The sequence below is a fragment of the Platichthys flesus genome, chromosome 2, assembly GCF_949316205.1.
Source record: "Platichthys flesus chromosome 2, fPlaFle2.1, whole genome shotgun sequence".
NCBI classification, from domain to species: Eukaryota; Metazoa; Chordata; class Actinopteri; order Pleuronectiformes; family Pleuronectidae; genus Platichthys; species Platichthys flesus.
Window position 1 is genome coordinate 8,813,550 of NC_084946.1, and position 13,276 is coordinate 8,826,825.

Genomic DNA, 13,276 nt, shown 5'->3' on the forward strand with positions numbered 1-13,276 from the left:
AATACACACTACGGGCAATTTAATCAACAAACAATCAGTGCTCCCTGGGCGCGGTGAATAGCCCCTGGGCTTCTCAATCTAGGGATCCACAGACTGAAGGTTTGACCAGAAAACTGTGTTACATCAGCGATGCACATTTGTAGAGTTGCAGGCTGACACAACAGTTAAATGAACGTTATAATATAGATAATAACATAGTTATAATAATATAATAATAATAATCAGTAACCAGATGGTGGGTTGTTCGTATCCCCTGCTCCCCCAGTACACGCACAGCAAAATCAGCATACCCAAAATAACTGTGTCAGATTTGATTTCAACTCCTTTGAAGTGTTGATATGGGTCCACGCCACAGAGTGTGATTATTGACTCCGTTTGGAGTTCAAATCTAACTCTTCATCACTCTAACCAGAGTTAGCTTTGTCAACAGTTGTATAGTGTTGGACATTAACTCCGTCATAGGATAATTTGTTAACTATACAAGTGTTACCAACATATTTCCTCTCATAGGTGTAAAGATAGTTCTCCTTAATTACTAAAATTAATGGAAAAATAAAGTTTGTTGAAATGAAGAGGCCATGTTCGGTTAAAACGCATTTATCTCTGAGACATCCACAACATTAACATTTTAAAACATGATTGAAAACATATACCAATAAGAGACAAGATAAGCACATCTACATAAGTAAGTATTTTTTGACTCCATACACTCCATCTTTACACCATATTCCACCTTGGCCAGCATTTTCTGTGAAATGCTGAGTGAGGTTAGCTTTTTGTACAATTTATGCATCTGATCCACTATCAAGTAACTGTGTAACATAAATTACCCCATGAAATGTCAGGGGAGGACATCAATGCATCTCTGTGTTTTCAAGGACCCTAAACACAGAAAGGTCTGTCACTTTTATGTCGGCACCCAGGGTTTTATGATTTCACACCACAAAACTTATTCTCAATAAGAAAATTGTCTGTGATCAATGCAAAAAAATTGAGATAACTATATCAACACCAAATTAAATACAAAGCACAATAACAGCATAACAACAACATAAAAACGGCAAACAACAGGCAGACTTTGTGGCCTGATGAGGCAGACGCAGCTATAATGAAATATGAACCACACACCGTCTTGCAAAACAAGTAACATCCCGCAAGACACTGACAGCTGTTCTGTCAGAGAATGAATGATGTGATTAGGGGAGCGTGTGTAGAATGTGACTTGTAGGGGAAACTGCTTTTTTACATTACATTACATGTCACTTTGCTGACGCGTTTATCCAAAGCGACTTCCAATTAGTGCATTCAATATCTATGTACTTCATTTGCAGTTCCCTGCCCCTACAGCTCTTTCAGTCATGCACCTCTTTACATTTATCTGATGGAAAATTGACTAAACCCGGTCACTTTTAAGTAAACATTTCGACAGCCGTCTTATTAAGTAGTCACGAAAGTTACCTCTGGTTAGTTACAAAATCAAAACTCTAAAATTGTAGTCTGTCAAATGTGGTTAAAGGCTGCAGCAGCACAAGGTTAAGCAATATGATAAAAAATGCATTTAAAAACAACAACCATCTTCTAAGATCAGTGCAACTCAAATAAATCATGTATTTAATAATTAATCTTAATCTTATATGCAATAGGAAATAAGAACAGTTTAATAGAATAGGAAGGACAAAAAGTTTTTTCTCTAGTACAGATCAGTCTAATATTTCCCTTCACACTCTGAACTCTGGAAAATGTCCAGGAAATTGGGTCAAGACAAAGAGTTTTCTTTTCTCATATAAAGAACACAGCAGGAGATTGTCCAGGTCAGACGCATTCACAACAAGAGGAACATGCCCGGAACATTCAGATGAGGAGTGGCGCCTTGGTAGAGCGTGCGGGAGGCAGCACACAATGTTTAAATTCCACTGCGGAGATCACGTGTTGTTGTTTACAGCACAGCCCTTATCCCCAAAAGCTCTTGAATCTCATTGTCTTTCTAGGTGACGTCTTTGTCTGCTTCTTCTACATATATGGCTCCTCCTTTTCTTCTGGGTCACTCGGACATTTTACAACGTTGTGTACTCTCTCAGTAAATTACATCCTCTGGTATATCCTCTACATGAGATTGTACACTACCTTTTAACTGCCACTTCACTTTTTCAAAAACAACTTCTGTTAAAAGCTGCTCAGCTCTAGACTTGCGTTTTTTTCATTTGACCAACATATATGGGATGTGCATTTTGTGTGTAGATTGTGTTGTGGTTCTTGTGCAATCTTCTGTGTGTAACTCTGTATGTTGCAATGTTGCTCGTCATTATGCTATGTGCCGTCTGTTCTGACCTGCCAACGGACTTAAGGTGTGAATAACATTGAAGCTATAATCTGATCTGGTGCACAAATGGTGACATTTATTTTGGTACTTCCCATTTGATTAAATAGACAAAAATAAATCCACATGTGAAGGAACTGCACTTGACGTGGGTGCTTATCGGCTCCAGTCTGATCAGCAGTGGTGGAAGAATGACAATCAGGTAAACGTGCTTATTTATTTTTCTTCTTTTCCTTTATTCTAGCAATCTTCAAACTGATGGTGCACCCTTACACAAACCTGTGTATACCCACTAAAGGCCGGCGCATGCTTCTGCGTTTTCAGAAGCCCGCAAGCGCAGAGCCCTTGCGGGCCCCTTACCTGCTTAAGTATCCCTTCTGCCCAATTTTTCTAACTATACGGCAAAGCTCTGCAAGCCTCACGCAGCCCGCAAGGCTGTGATTGGTCTGCTAACTACATCCTTTCCGGAGTCGCATTTCCAGTTTCATGCCCCATAATACCGGCAGAAACCACGGATGATTTAGAAGACAAATATGGACCAAATAGAAGAGCGGTTGGCAGAAGAGGTCTGAAAGTATGTCCACTTGTATAACCCGTCACTGACTGGAGGATTTGTCCGTCAGAAAAAGGCTACGAGGAGCCGAAGTGGCTATGTAAATAAACAGTCGACGACGACTGCCACACACAAAGAAGGCGTCTCTAAGGCCGTCTTCAACAAAATACGTTACTCCGCCTATTGTTCTGGTGGTGAATTGCTTTGCAACACGTACAACCCTTGGGTAAGCATAAATTAAAATGAGTCCTTCGACACAGCTGCGTTAAAAGCTGCAGGCGCAGTTGCAGAAGCATGCGCCGGCCTTAATGCTGATGTATGAAGTATCAAGCATAGTATCAGACAAACACCTGATCTCTCATGACAATGCGTGTGATCAGTCTTCAAACAATTGGGAACTTTCCCGATTCGAAGGCTCTAGAATACGCCCACAGATAAACAACCTGTAATACCAGGTGTAGGAGGTTACACGTACATCTACATCTACTCACTTGGCAGATGCTTTTATCCAAAGTGACTAAACAACACTGACGCTTCAGTACAGCAGGAGAGTTTGGTTTCGACAGCAGCTATTAAAACCCAACAAACACACAGCCTGATATTTTTTTCAGTGATAAATGTTGTCCTGGAGTAAAAGTAAGAAAAAACAGTCAGATGGTCATTTTGCCAGTTAAAAGCATGTTAGGTCAGACAAACACAGACTCTGAGGCTGCCACAATGTCAGAGGCCAAAGCCTGAGAGCCTCAGTGGTGTGTAGCCCTCCCACACATCAGAGCACTGGAGTAAAAAATTTTTTTTTTTTTAATCGTGAGGACATGGTTACGTAACAGACACAAACACGCACACGAATGTACGCACAGATCAGAGTCCGTTTCTCACAGGGGTGGGACTGTGGGAACCATGCTGTCACTTCCTGTGCCCGCAAGCCACAGCCAATCGTCATCAGATAAGAGCCGCGGCCCGACCAATCAGAGCTGCTCATCGGCTCCAAATGAGGGCGCAGGGAACGCGATAAGGACATAACTTGCCAGGGAAAACGTCTTGATCTCAATTGTACCCCCTTCAACCTGACCTTCTCCCCCCTTCCCACCAAAATAGTTATTTGGAGACAAGGTTTCTTTTTGTCTTTCCCCCATAATTACGCTCCCTTTCATCTGCCCCCCTGTTCCCCTTGACCCCTACTCTGGGGTCAGTGGCCAGGATATCCCACTCTCCTTGGGCCAATAATGTGCCTTTTAGGGTGGATGAAGAGGGGCATTCATGCCCGGGCAGACAGGAGAGCAGCGAGGAGAGTAATCACTCCATCACACTCTGCCCCCATCTGTCCCAGCTCCTGCCCAAACACCCAAACATCTCGCCCCGCTCCGCACATCAAAGAGCCGGAGCCGGACAGCAGCCTCAGCTTCAGCTCTGTGCAGCACAGAGGGCGACTGTGTCACCATGCAGCCAGGGAAAAGGAGCAGTGGCACACCAACTCAGTTGTGATCATCATGGAAAGCCCCCTGAGATTTTTACACTCTCATCTGGTGACACCGCGAACGAGATAGCAGAAATTCAAAGAATTCAACTCACACTCACACACATTGAAGCACACTTAGTCATCAAACAGAGCTTCACTAAATCGGGTCTGGACAGCTTGAGACCTGCACAATGAGTCATCAAGGAAGTGTGTGCATTGTGGGGAGTTTTCCATCAGTTGGACCGTGGGCAGTCACACAAACCTTTCATAAATTAGTATTGTTCCCGAGCAGCTATCGCAGGTGGTGGTCCAGCTTATGAAAAGTCTCCCCGGTCGATGTCTGAGTTACACTAGCTGTGGTCAGGTTATGTCAACAATATTAAAAAAGGGGAGTACTTCATAGCACATGTAGAGTATGTCTGTGTATCTGCCTGGTTTTACTTTACTGTAAAAGGCTGCAGGGCCTCTCTCTTGACCCTACACGTGAAGAACAATAAACAGAGTGTGAAGCATCTTTAAACATTCCACAGAGCTGAGGAGTGACTGGAATTCTGTCAGAACCTTTGACCCTGTCTCAAGCCCTGCACCGTCACTGATACATGGACCAAATGTATTGTAATACAACAGATTTTACCATTGGTGTACAGTAACTAAATACATTTAATCAAGTGCTGTACACATGTGAGGTACTTGGCATTAGTATTGGCATGTATGCAGCTTTCTGATCCAAGTCAGAAGAAAATATTGAACAGCTTTAGTTACTTCTCAGATGACAACATTAACCATGTTTCCCCAGATGTGTTGATGAATGTTTGTGATATAGTGAGGATGAAATGCTCCTGTGTTGAGAAAATTGAAAGCACGCTGTTTTTCGGAGGTCATGAAAGTTGACCTTTCTGAGATATTACATGATTCTCACAAATTTATGATGATCTTATAGAATATGATGCATTTTTCTTTATCAAACTATCTATAGCTGCTTTCAGACATGCATTGAACTCCAGATAATCACCTGACATTCTCCAGAGGGGCTGTACAGGAGAATGCAAATGACCGAGTGCAGCTTTGGAGTTTCTCGAGCGAGCCCCCTTGTAAAATCTCTGGAGAGTGTCCAAATGAGCCCATGTGAGAACAGCAGAGCCTCTGGAGGATTCACTGCGAGCGAATGGTTGTGTTGAGTTTGCTTCGAGCATGTGACATGTGGCAAAAAAGAAAAAAGAAATGAATATCTCAGGTTAAAAATAATGAACCTTTCATCTTGAACTTTAACAGCTGCAAAATATGATAGTAAAACATTTTACTGCACCACCAGTGATTTCACTTAATAGGCCTACTACATTCCCGTTACTTATTTAAGGTTTTAAATGCAGGAGTTTCCTTATGAGGGGGTATTTTTAAAGTGTGGAATTAGTCATTTATATTAAAATAAAGGATCTTAATACTTCTTCCACCACTGGACTTTATACATGCATGCAAGTGAAAAACAATGATTGACTCGTTCAAATATAGAACAATTTCCAAATTATGTACAAAGAGCCTTAAATTAGAGGCTTCAATTTGTAATATTGTAAGGCCGTGATGCTCTGGCTTCATCAGCCTTGTGCAGCCATCGGCCTGCATAGACCACCATCAGTCTGCCTGCAGCCTCCCAGCCTCCCAGCCTTTAGAGTTTCACTGTGATCAATAGGTGGATTAATTACTGAAAGGGTGGAGGGGGTAGGAGGAGGAGTCGGAGAGCAAGGAGAAGGAGGAGGTCATCAGAGCCCCAGGCAGGGGAGGGCTTCAGAAGGTGGGGGTTAAGATGGTGCTGACAGGCAGGGAAAGCTGAAGGGATTTAAAAGGCGAGCGGAGGGGAGCTGGAGTTGGAGCTGTAAGAACTGGAGAGGGAGCGTCTATACCTCCCCTCCACCCTACCCCACCCCAGGTCACCTGGCAGCACGCAGGGCGGCGGGCCGTCAGATTAGGATCTGAGAGGGGGAGATAACGAGTTTATTGCCCCCTGGACAGGGCTGGTGGAGCCAGGCAAGGAGGAGGGCAGGCCAAGCAGGCTGGGGTGGGAGGCTGAATGGTGGTGGGTGTTTGTGTTTGTTTTAACCTGGGGAGATAGATGCAGCCAGGCAGGATCTTTATGAAAGAGAACCCCAGCAGGGCAGTAAAACACAAAGGCAGCATGGTTAGAATACCACACTACACCACTTAACCAACAGTTACAGCGGTGCATCCATCACAGCATCGACACACAAACTTCCATATGCGCATGCAGAGACACACACACGCACACACACAGACACACACGTACAAACGCACTCACACACACACACACACACACACACACACACACACACACACACACACACACACACACACACACACACACACACACACACACACACACACACACACACACACACACACACACACACACACACACACACACACACACACACACACACACACACACAGCCTCTGTTACAGCCCTGTCTGGGCTAGGAAGCTGCTGCACAAATTGAGTGTCAAGTGCTGAGTGAGTAACTGATAATACAAATAATACAAATAATCATTCCCGTTGCCATTTTCACCAGTGTCCTAATTTTTGTGGGTTGAGTAAATTCATGTCTGAGGGCCTGTTAGGAATTCCACCTTCTCATTGATCAACACTGATGCATACTTTCATGTTATCTCCTGAGTTATTGAAAATGGGATAAGCCCGATTCTATTACAAGCAAACACAGAATAACGTATGAAATCTATATGTATTTCACACCGCTGTGATCTCTGGTCACTGAATTCTGTACACGTAGTGGGAGCCTGTATTAGCTTTGCGTGTCTGGCTCAGGCGCTGGAAGAGAGATAAGGGGAGCGGATATGAGAAATATGAAAAATAGCACTGTGATAGGATGATCAGTGAGAACGAGCATCACGGGCTGCGGTGACAAATGGGACAGAGAGCCAAAGGAGGCGAGCAATGCAAAACGGATTTAGAGCCAAGGACAGAGTGATTTACTCTGAGGAGTGGAAACTAAGCCTACTTCCTCAGAACGAACAGGTCAATAATAACCTCCTGATATCAGTCAATTTATTTATTTATTCTATTTAATATTTCATAGTGACAAGTCATGTGTGAGATGATGGTTAACACTGGAACTGAAATCCACTCAGTAGCTGTTGTTTTCTTCCATGGATTGTAAACCTGTGGATTTCCACAACATAATAAAGCTCTCAGAGTAGGGCTACATCCATACTTACTACTATGTCATCATTTGGAAACAGACTTTTCCAACTAAAATGATCTTTGTCCTTGAAAGTGTTTGACTCTGCATCAGTCCATCCATACCAACACACCTGAAAACACATATCACGTGACCACTCACATGCACTGGGCATGAATTGTCGCAGATTGCTCAATTAATAGCTTGTGTTGCATGTTTTCAGTTGTATCTTCTTAAAATGCAGAATTTAACTGCAGAACAGTCGTTAGCAAAGACAACAGGGCCAGCAACCTAGTTGTCTTCTACACTGGTAGCCGAGGAGCCTGATGAATAAGGGAAGGCTATGTCGTGCCATCTAAATTTCTGCCCATCCAGACTGATATGCAGTGTTTTTTAAACTTCTCTGCTTAGTGGATCTAAAATCGCGGAGTAGAGTGGACACAGGCGTATCCATGGCAGAATGGATGCTTTTTCAAATGAAAATGTATTAACTGAAAGAGTATACACTGGTAGCACCAGAAGGTCCTAACTTAACTTATCCTACTTAATATATCTTCTCTCACAAAGATAAGATTAGATTACAGGATATGTTTCGGTTTGAGCAAACAATCTGAGCAGACAATAGAAAATGAACAGACATCCGCAGCATCAAGAGAAATAGTATGAATAGCGTGGATCCATCTCAAACACACAAACCCCCCACTTTCTGCTCGACACTCGCACACTCAAAGGGATTGTGGGGCCCTGTGGAGCGGCACGTGAGCAGCCCTCTGTCAGCTGTGTTTGCAGTAAGGCAGGCGAGGGGCGCCCTGCACCTCCGAAAGAGAGTGGCGACCCAGCGAAATGGAGGAGAAGGAGGGGTGCTCTGTGGAAAGGCCAAGGCCCGAGAGGAGAGAAAAGAGCAGCCACAAAACAGCTTTCCTCCAGAGAGACACACAGAGACAGACATAGAGAGAGAGAGAGAGAAAGGGAGATCAAGGAGGGGGCTGCTGGAACAATGCCCCTTCAGCTGCAGGTGCAGTGGCTAAGACCGTGTGTGTGTCGTGAGCACTTTCTTTTTTGTGTTAATTGAGCTGATCTGTTGTCTTTTCTTCGCTGCAAGTTTAACTCGCAGCTGATTAACATGTGGCCTTTTGGAGCTCCCGTGTGTGTTTGTGTGTGTGTGTGTGTGTGTGTGTGCGTGCTTGCAGAATTACAAAATGAGCTCCGTTGCCAGTGTGAGCTGTGTAATGACACAGGCACAGGGTGTGTAGACACTAGCCAACAGTGAGTGTTAACTCGATTTGCACTTGTATGGAGCGCAGAGCAATGGTTAACACATCTGAATAAAGGCTTTATGTGCTACATGTCGCACAATTGGAAGTGCACAGAGGCGTCACTCAGCCTCTGGGTTAAATAGGATACTCAGAGGATTACAGGCTTTACACATCAGAACAGTAATGCAGTATCACAACCGGACGTTCAGCTCACCTACTGTATTTACAACCACAGAGTCATATCGCTGAAATTACACTTAATCGTTTTAAACACAGCTATAACTCCACGATACAGTGGCTCCCACTTTTCTTTACACATCTTAACGAATGTAAAAGCTTATTTTAGGGAACAGCTATTGTGGCCACAGTAGGTTAAACAAAGAAAACATTTAATATTGTTGAGTTTGACATCAAAACACTTTGGCGACTACACTTAATGAGATCTGGGGTCTTGACGCCAGGGGTGTGTCCCTGACAGCTACCCCATGGTGAGAGATCCTGATATTCCGACCACACCAGACTGGACGACCCTGTTTGGACAACTGGTTCCTATCCTACACTCACATGAGGCATCACAGCAATAGGAAGACGGTCCCACAGCCCGAGGGCACTACCGAGGCCAGGGCCTCAGCACTAACATGCTGGTAGAGGGGTGCCCGAGCACCACCCGCTGGCTTTGGAGGAGGTCTTCACCTGCAAAGAGGAGCAGAGTTTGTGTGTGAAAACAGTGGATACATGCACGTCAGCTCACTCCTCCACACATATAGCGAAGGCACCTCAAAGCAAGAGCCCCAGGGCCGTCGGCGGGGCGCTCAGACAGCCCCAGTAAGGCAGAAACACAGAAACATGTGTAAGGCCTTAAAGAAGACACTCGCTTCACAGAGGAGTGTGTCCCCTGCTCCTCCCCCCGTCCCACACCTCTGCCCATCTCCTTCATAGGAGATTATTGGGAGAAAAAGAGAGAGAGGAGCAGAGGGTAAAGATGGGGAACCGAGATACGGAGGAGAGCGAGCGAGGAAGATGAAGAAAGAAACAGAGAGATTTTGCTCTCCACCCCTCTCTGCAGATATTACTGCTTAATTAAAAGGGCAGCATGTGCTAAGTATTATTCCAGCTGAGATCTCTATCTGCAGCCTATGTAATAAGATCTTCAGCAGGCTTACAGCTAAATTTTCAAGCAAATTTCCTTTCTATTCTTCTCCTCACGGCCTATGTCTATTTCGTGCTGTTGCTGCAATCTTTTTGGATGCCTGCGTTTGTGTGTGTGTGAGTGTGAGCAGAGCAGGACTGTTTTGCATGTTAATTAATGTAATATTTTGTACACCACTCGGGAGCGTGTAAGTGTTCTCTTGAATGTGTTCCAATTAAGAAACCTCCCTCAGGCACAAATTGGTTTGGACACACTAAAAAATTTTCCCATATTTTTACATATTTGGATGAGGAACGTGAGCACAATGCAGAGTTTACAAACCGTACAAGAAGATGTTTGGTGTCTGTATGAGTCTCACAGAATAGTAGCCCCCTTCTCCCTAACCATCATCTCTCTCCACGTCTCCATCTGCTATATATCCCGACGATGATTCACGTCCGCTACTAATGCTGCAAATCCAGAGAGGGTGGCTGGGTAGGGTGTCAGGCTGCCTGCTTAAAAATGTCAAAAACCTTAACAACGCAACAGCATTTTAAAGTAGTATTAAAAACACGTGACTAACACTGCACAACTATTACATGCTGGAGTGCACCATGAATTTTGCCTGTACAGAAATCACCTTCAGATCAGTTCATTTCATGAAGGAAGACATAGAGCGGATTTATATGCAGCCTACACTCACTTGTACACACGATAGGCCTGACTGCCAAGTCATTTCTGTATCATGTCTACGGGAGGGTTGGCCATGAGCCCCTTTTGCATTTTCTCCAAAAGAGTGGCTTTGGACTCACATTCAATCATCTGGTAAATTAGTTTAATCCTGCAGCAAATCTGTGCCTCTCCTGGGACGGTTCCAGAGGTGTCAAACGGAGATAAGGCCTGTGTGACAATAAAGCCACCAAACCACAGGGGGGGTGCTGGTCTTAAACTCTCCCATACATTCAAGGTATTTGATTTATGGGAGCGGAATGAAAAACAGCCATATTCTTTTCCATTAAACTGATAAATAAAAGAAAGACATGGCGAGGTCAGGCAACGTGCTGGGCAGAAGCCTTACCTTTAACAAATTACATACATTTGTGTAAAAGTGCAAAACATTTCCGATGAAAAACACACTGATCAGGGAGAAGTAATAGTAAACCCTTTAATTAAAATCACTGCAATACCGCCGGAATCTGCTCGGAGCAATACACTGAGTCTTTGTCAGTGTTTAATAATTAGTTCATATGAGCCTTGTGGTGGCTGCATCTCTGACAGTAGCACAATAATTACAATTACAGCCCCTTAATACTCACTTTCAATATTTTTGCTTTTCTACTTGTATAACATTGTGGGTTAATATTGTTTATGTTAATAGGTGGTCAAAATTTACCATCCAGCACAAACAGCTGGACCAGAGATAAAATAAAATGTATTAAAGGCATAAACATTCAAACATTTATTTTCTCCCCTCATATGGGGTTTAGCCTTTGTGGATCACTTCTGCCCTCTATTGACTATGGCTGGGACTGCGGTTGCAGAGATATGGAGTTTCATGATGGAATTAAATAAGACGAGGATATTAACTTTTCATTTTGACTGTATTGTATTGTTAGCAGTGTCAGTGTAAAATGTCATTAGCTGCTCAGTTAGTAATAGAAAACTGGCAGTGAGCCATAATAACGACTTAAATGATTTAAATCTGTGACTAGAAAAGTGGGGAATTTCATATTCACTGTCATCTACATTATTTGAATCTAAGAATTTTATATATTGAAAATAAAAATACCTACAGCAGCTATTTTTTGTACAAATATTATTATTATTATTATTATTATTATTATTATTATTATATCATCATTATGTTATTACAATTTGCAATTCTAAAATGTACACTAAAGTAAAATTGGGAGTCCTCAATAAAAAATGTTTAAAGTTAAGTTGTGAGAATGACTATGGTACAAAAATGTGTAAGCTATCAGCCACAACATTCTCTATTCTTGAATTAAAAAATGCATTTCAATTTCTCACTTCAGTGTTGCTGACCAATAAAAGCTGAACGCGCTTTCCTCCATTACACCATGTTTTTACTTTACACAAGCTTAAGTAATTCTACATATTAAAAAATACTGTGATTCCAATATACTCTCTAAACCTGTAAAAGTTCCCACTATCAGTGAGTGGAGAGCTAATGTGTTGCAGAATGGCATTTCAGAGTGGAGGAGACCCAGATGGTTTAATGTGAGTCATTTTAACATTAAAACAAGTGGAAGACAGAGGAAACTAAAAGAGCAAAAGAGGAAAGGAAACTTCAAAATGCTCTTTGAGGAAAATGAGATCACAGTCTGCAATTATATAATTCTCGTCAAGTGATGGTGGCGATAGTGCAAGAGGAATGCACACACACACACACACACACACACACACACACACACACACACAAACACACAGGGAAATCCTTGTCTCACTATATTTGTGAGCACCCAAATTATGATAAGGTATTAATCAACAGTCATGTAAACTTGTGGGATCCAACATTTCGGCCCCAAAAAGGTTGTAACAGCCTAATAGCTTTGTAGTATTAAGACCTCACAAAAATAGTGCAACAAGGCTTACACACACACACACACACACACACTCACACAGAGAGATAATAAACCCAGATGGGAGAACAGGCTCCTTGACTGCATTCTTATATGTTGGAAAGTTAGAGGGGTCACTTCGGGGTCAGATATGAGTGTGTGTGTATGTGTGTACATGAGTGTGTCAGGCCCTGAATACTGGGCCCCTGATAAAAGCACTTCTTCCGATTTCCTCCTTTGCCTTTTGTTTTTGTCCATTTGGTCCCTGGCTTTCTTGTTATGATGAAAGTCAAAAAGCCAAGCGTTCCCAAGAGGTCGCTGATGCTGAATACAGATTTGAAGTGGGAGCATGACTGTGAATGTTGTTCGTACAGTGTGTGTGTGCTGTATGAGTGTGCCTCAGTGTCTCTGGGTTTGAGAAACAGTCAGTCTTGACTTTGCTTCTTCACGTAGACTACAACACAACCATATGAATACAAACATATTCAATGAAAAGTCAGATGAACGGTATGGGGCACTGCTTCCAAATTAATGTTCAGAGAAAAAACTAGGCATTCATGCCGGGCGCTACACTTCTCCCAGTTTACAAAACCCATTTACAGACAGGGCAGCAACTGGGACACAAAGGTCCCAGTCTGAGCCTTCGTCATCCATCCAAACACACACACAAATATATATCCATATAAATGTATGTACATTTACACACACGCACACTTACACACACACACACACACATACAAACACACAGACACACACACACACAAACACACA

General features: G+C 43.0%; 1 long non-coding RNA gene across 2 annotated transcripts in view; it reads right to left on the bottom strand.

Annotated features, from left to right (window-relative positions):
* LOC133974027 (uncharacterized) overlaps positions 1-13,276 on the bottom strand; it is a 49,153-nt gene that overhangs the window by 13,658 nt on the left and 22,219 nt on the right. For both annotated transcript variants that reach the window (XR_009924635.1, XR_009924636.1), the window contains exon 3: positions 9,359-9,487. This is a non-coding gene — a long non-coding RNA (uncharacterized LOC133974027). The remainder of the gene's footprint in view (positions 1-9,358; positions 9,488-13,276) is intronic.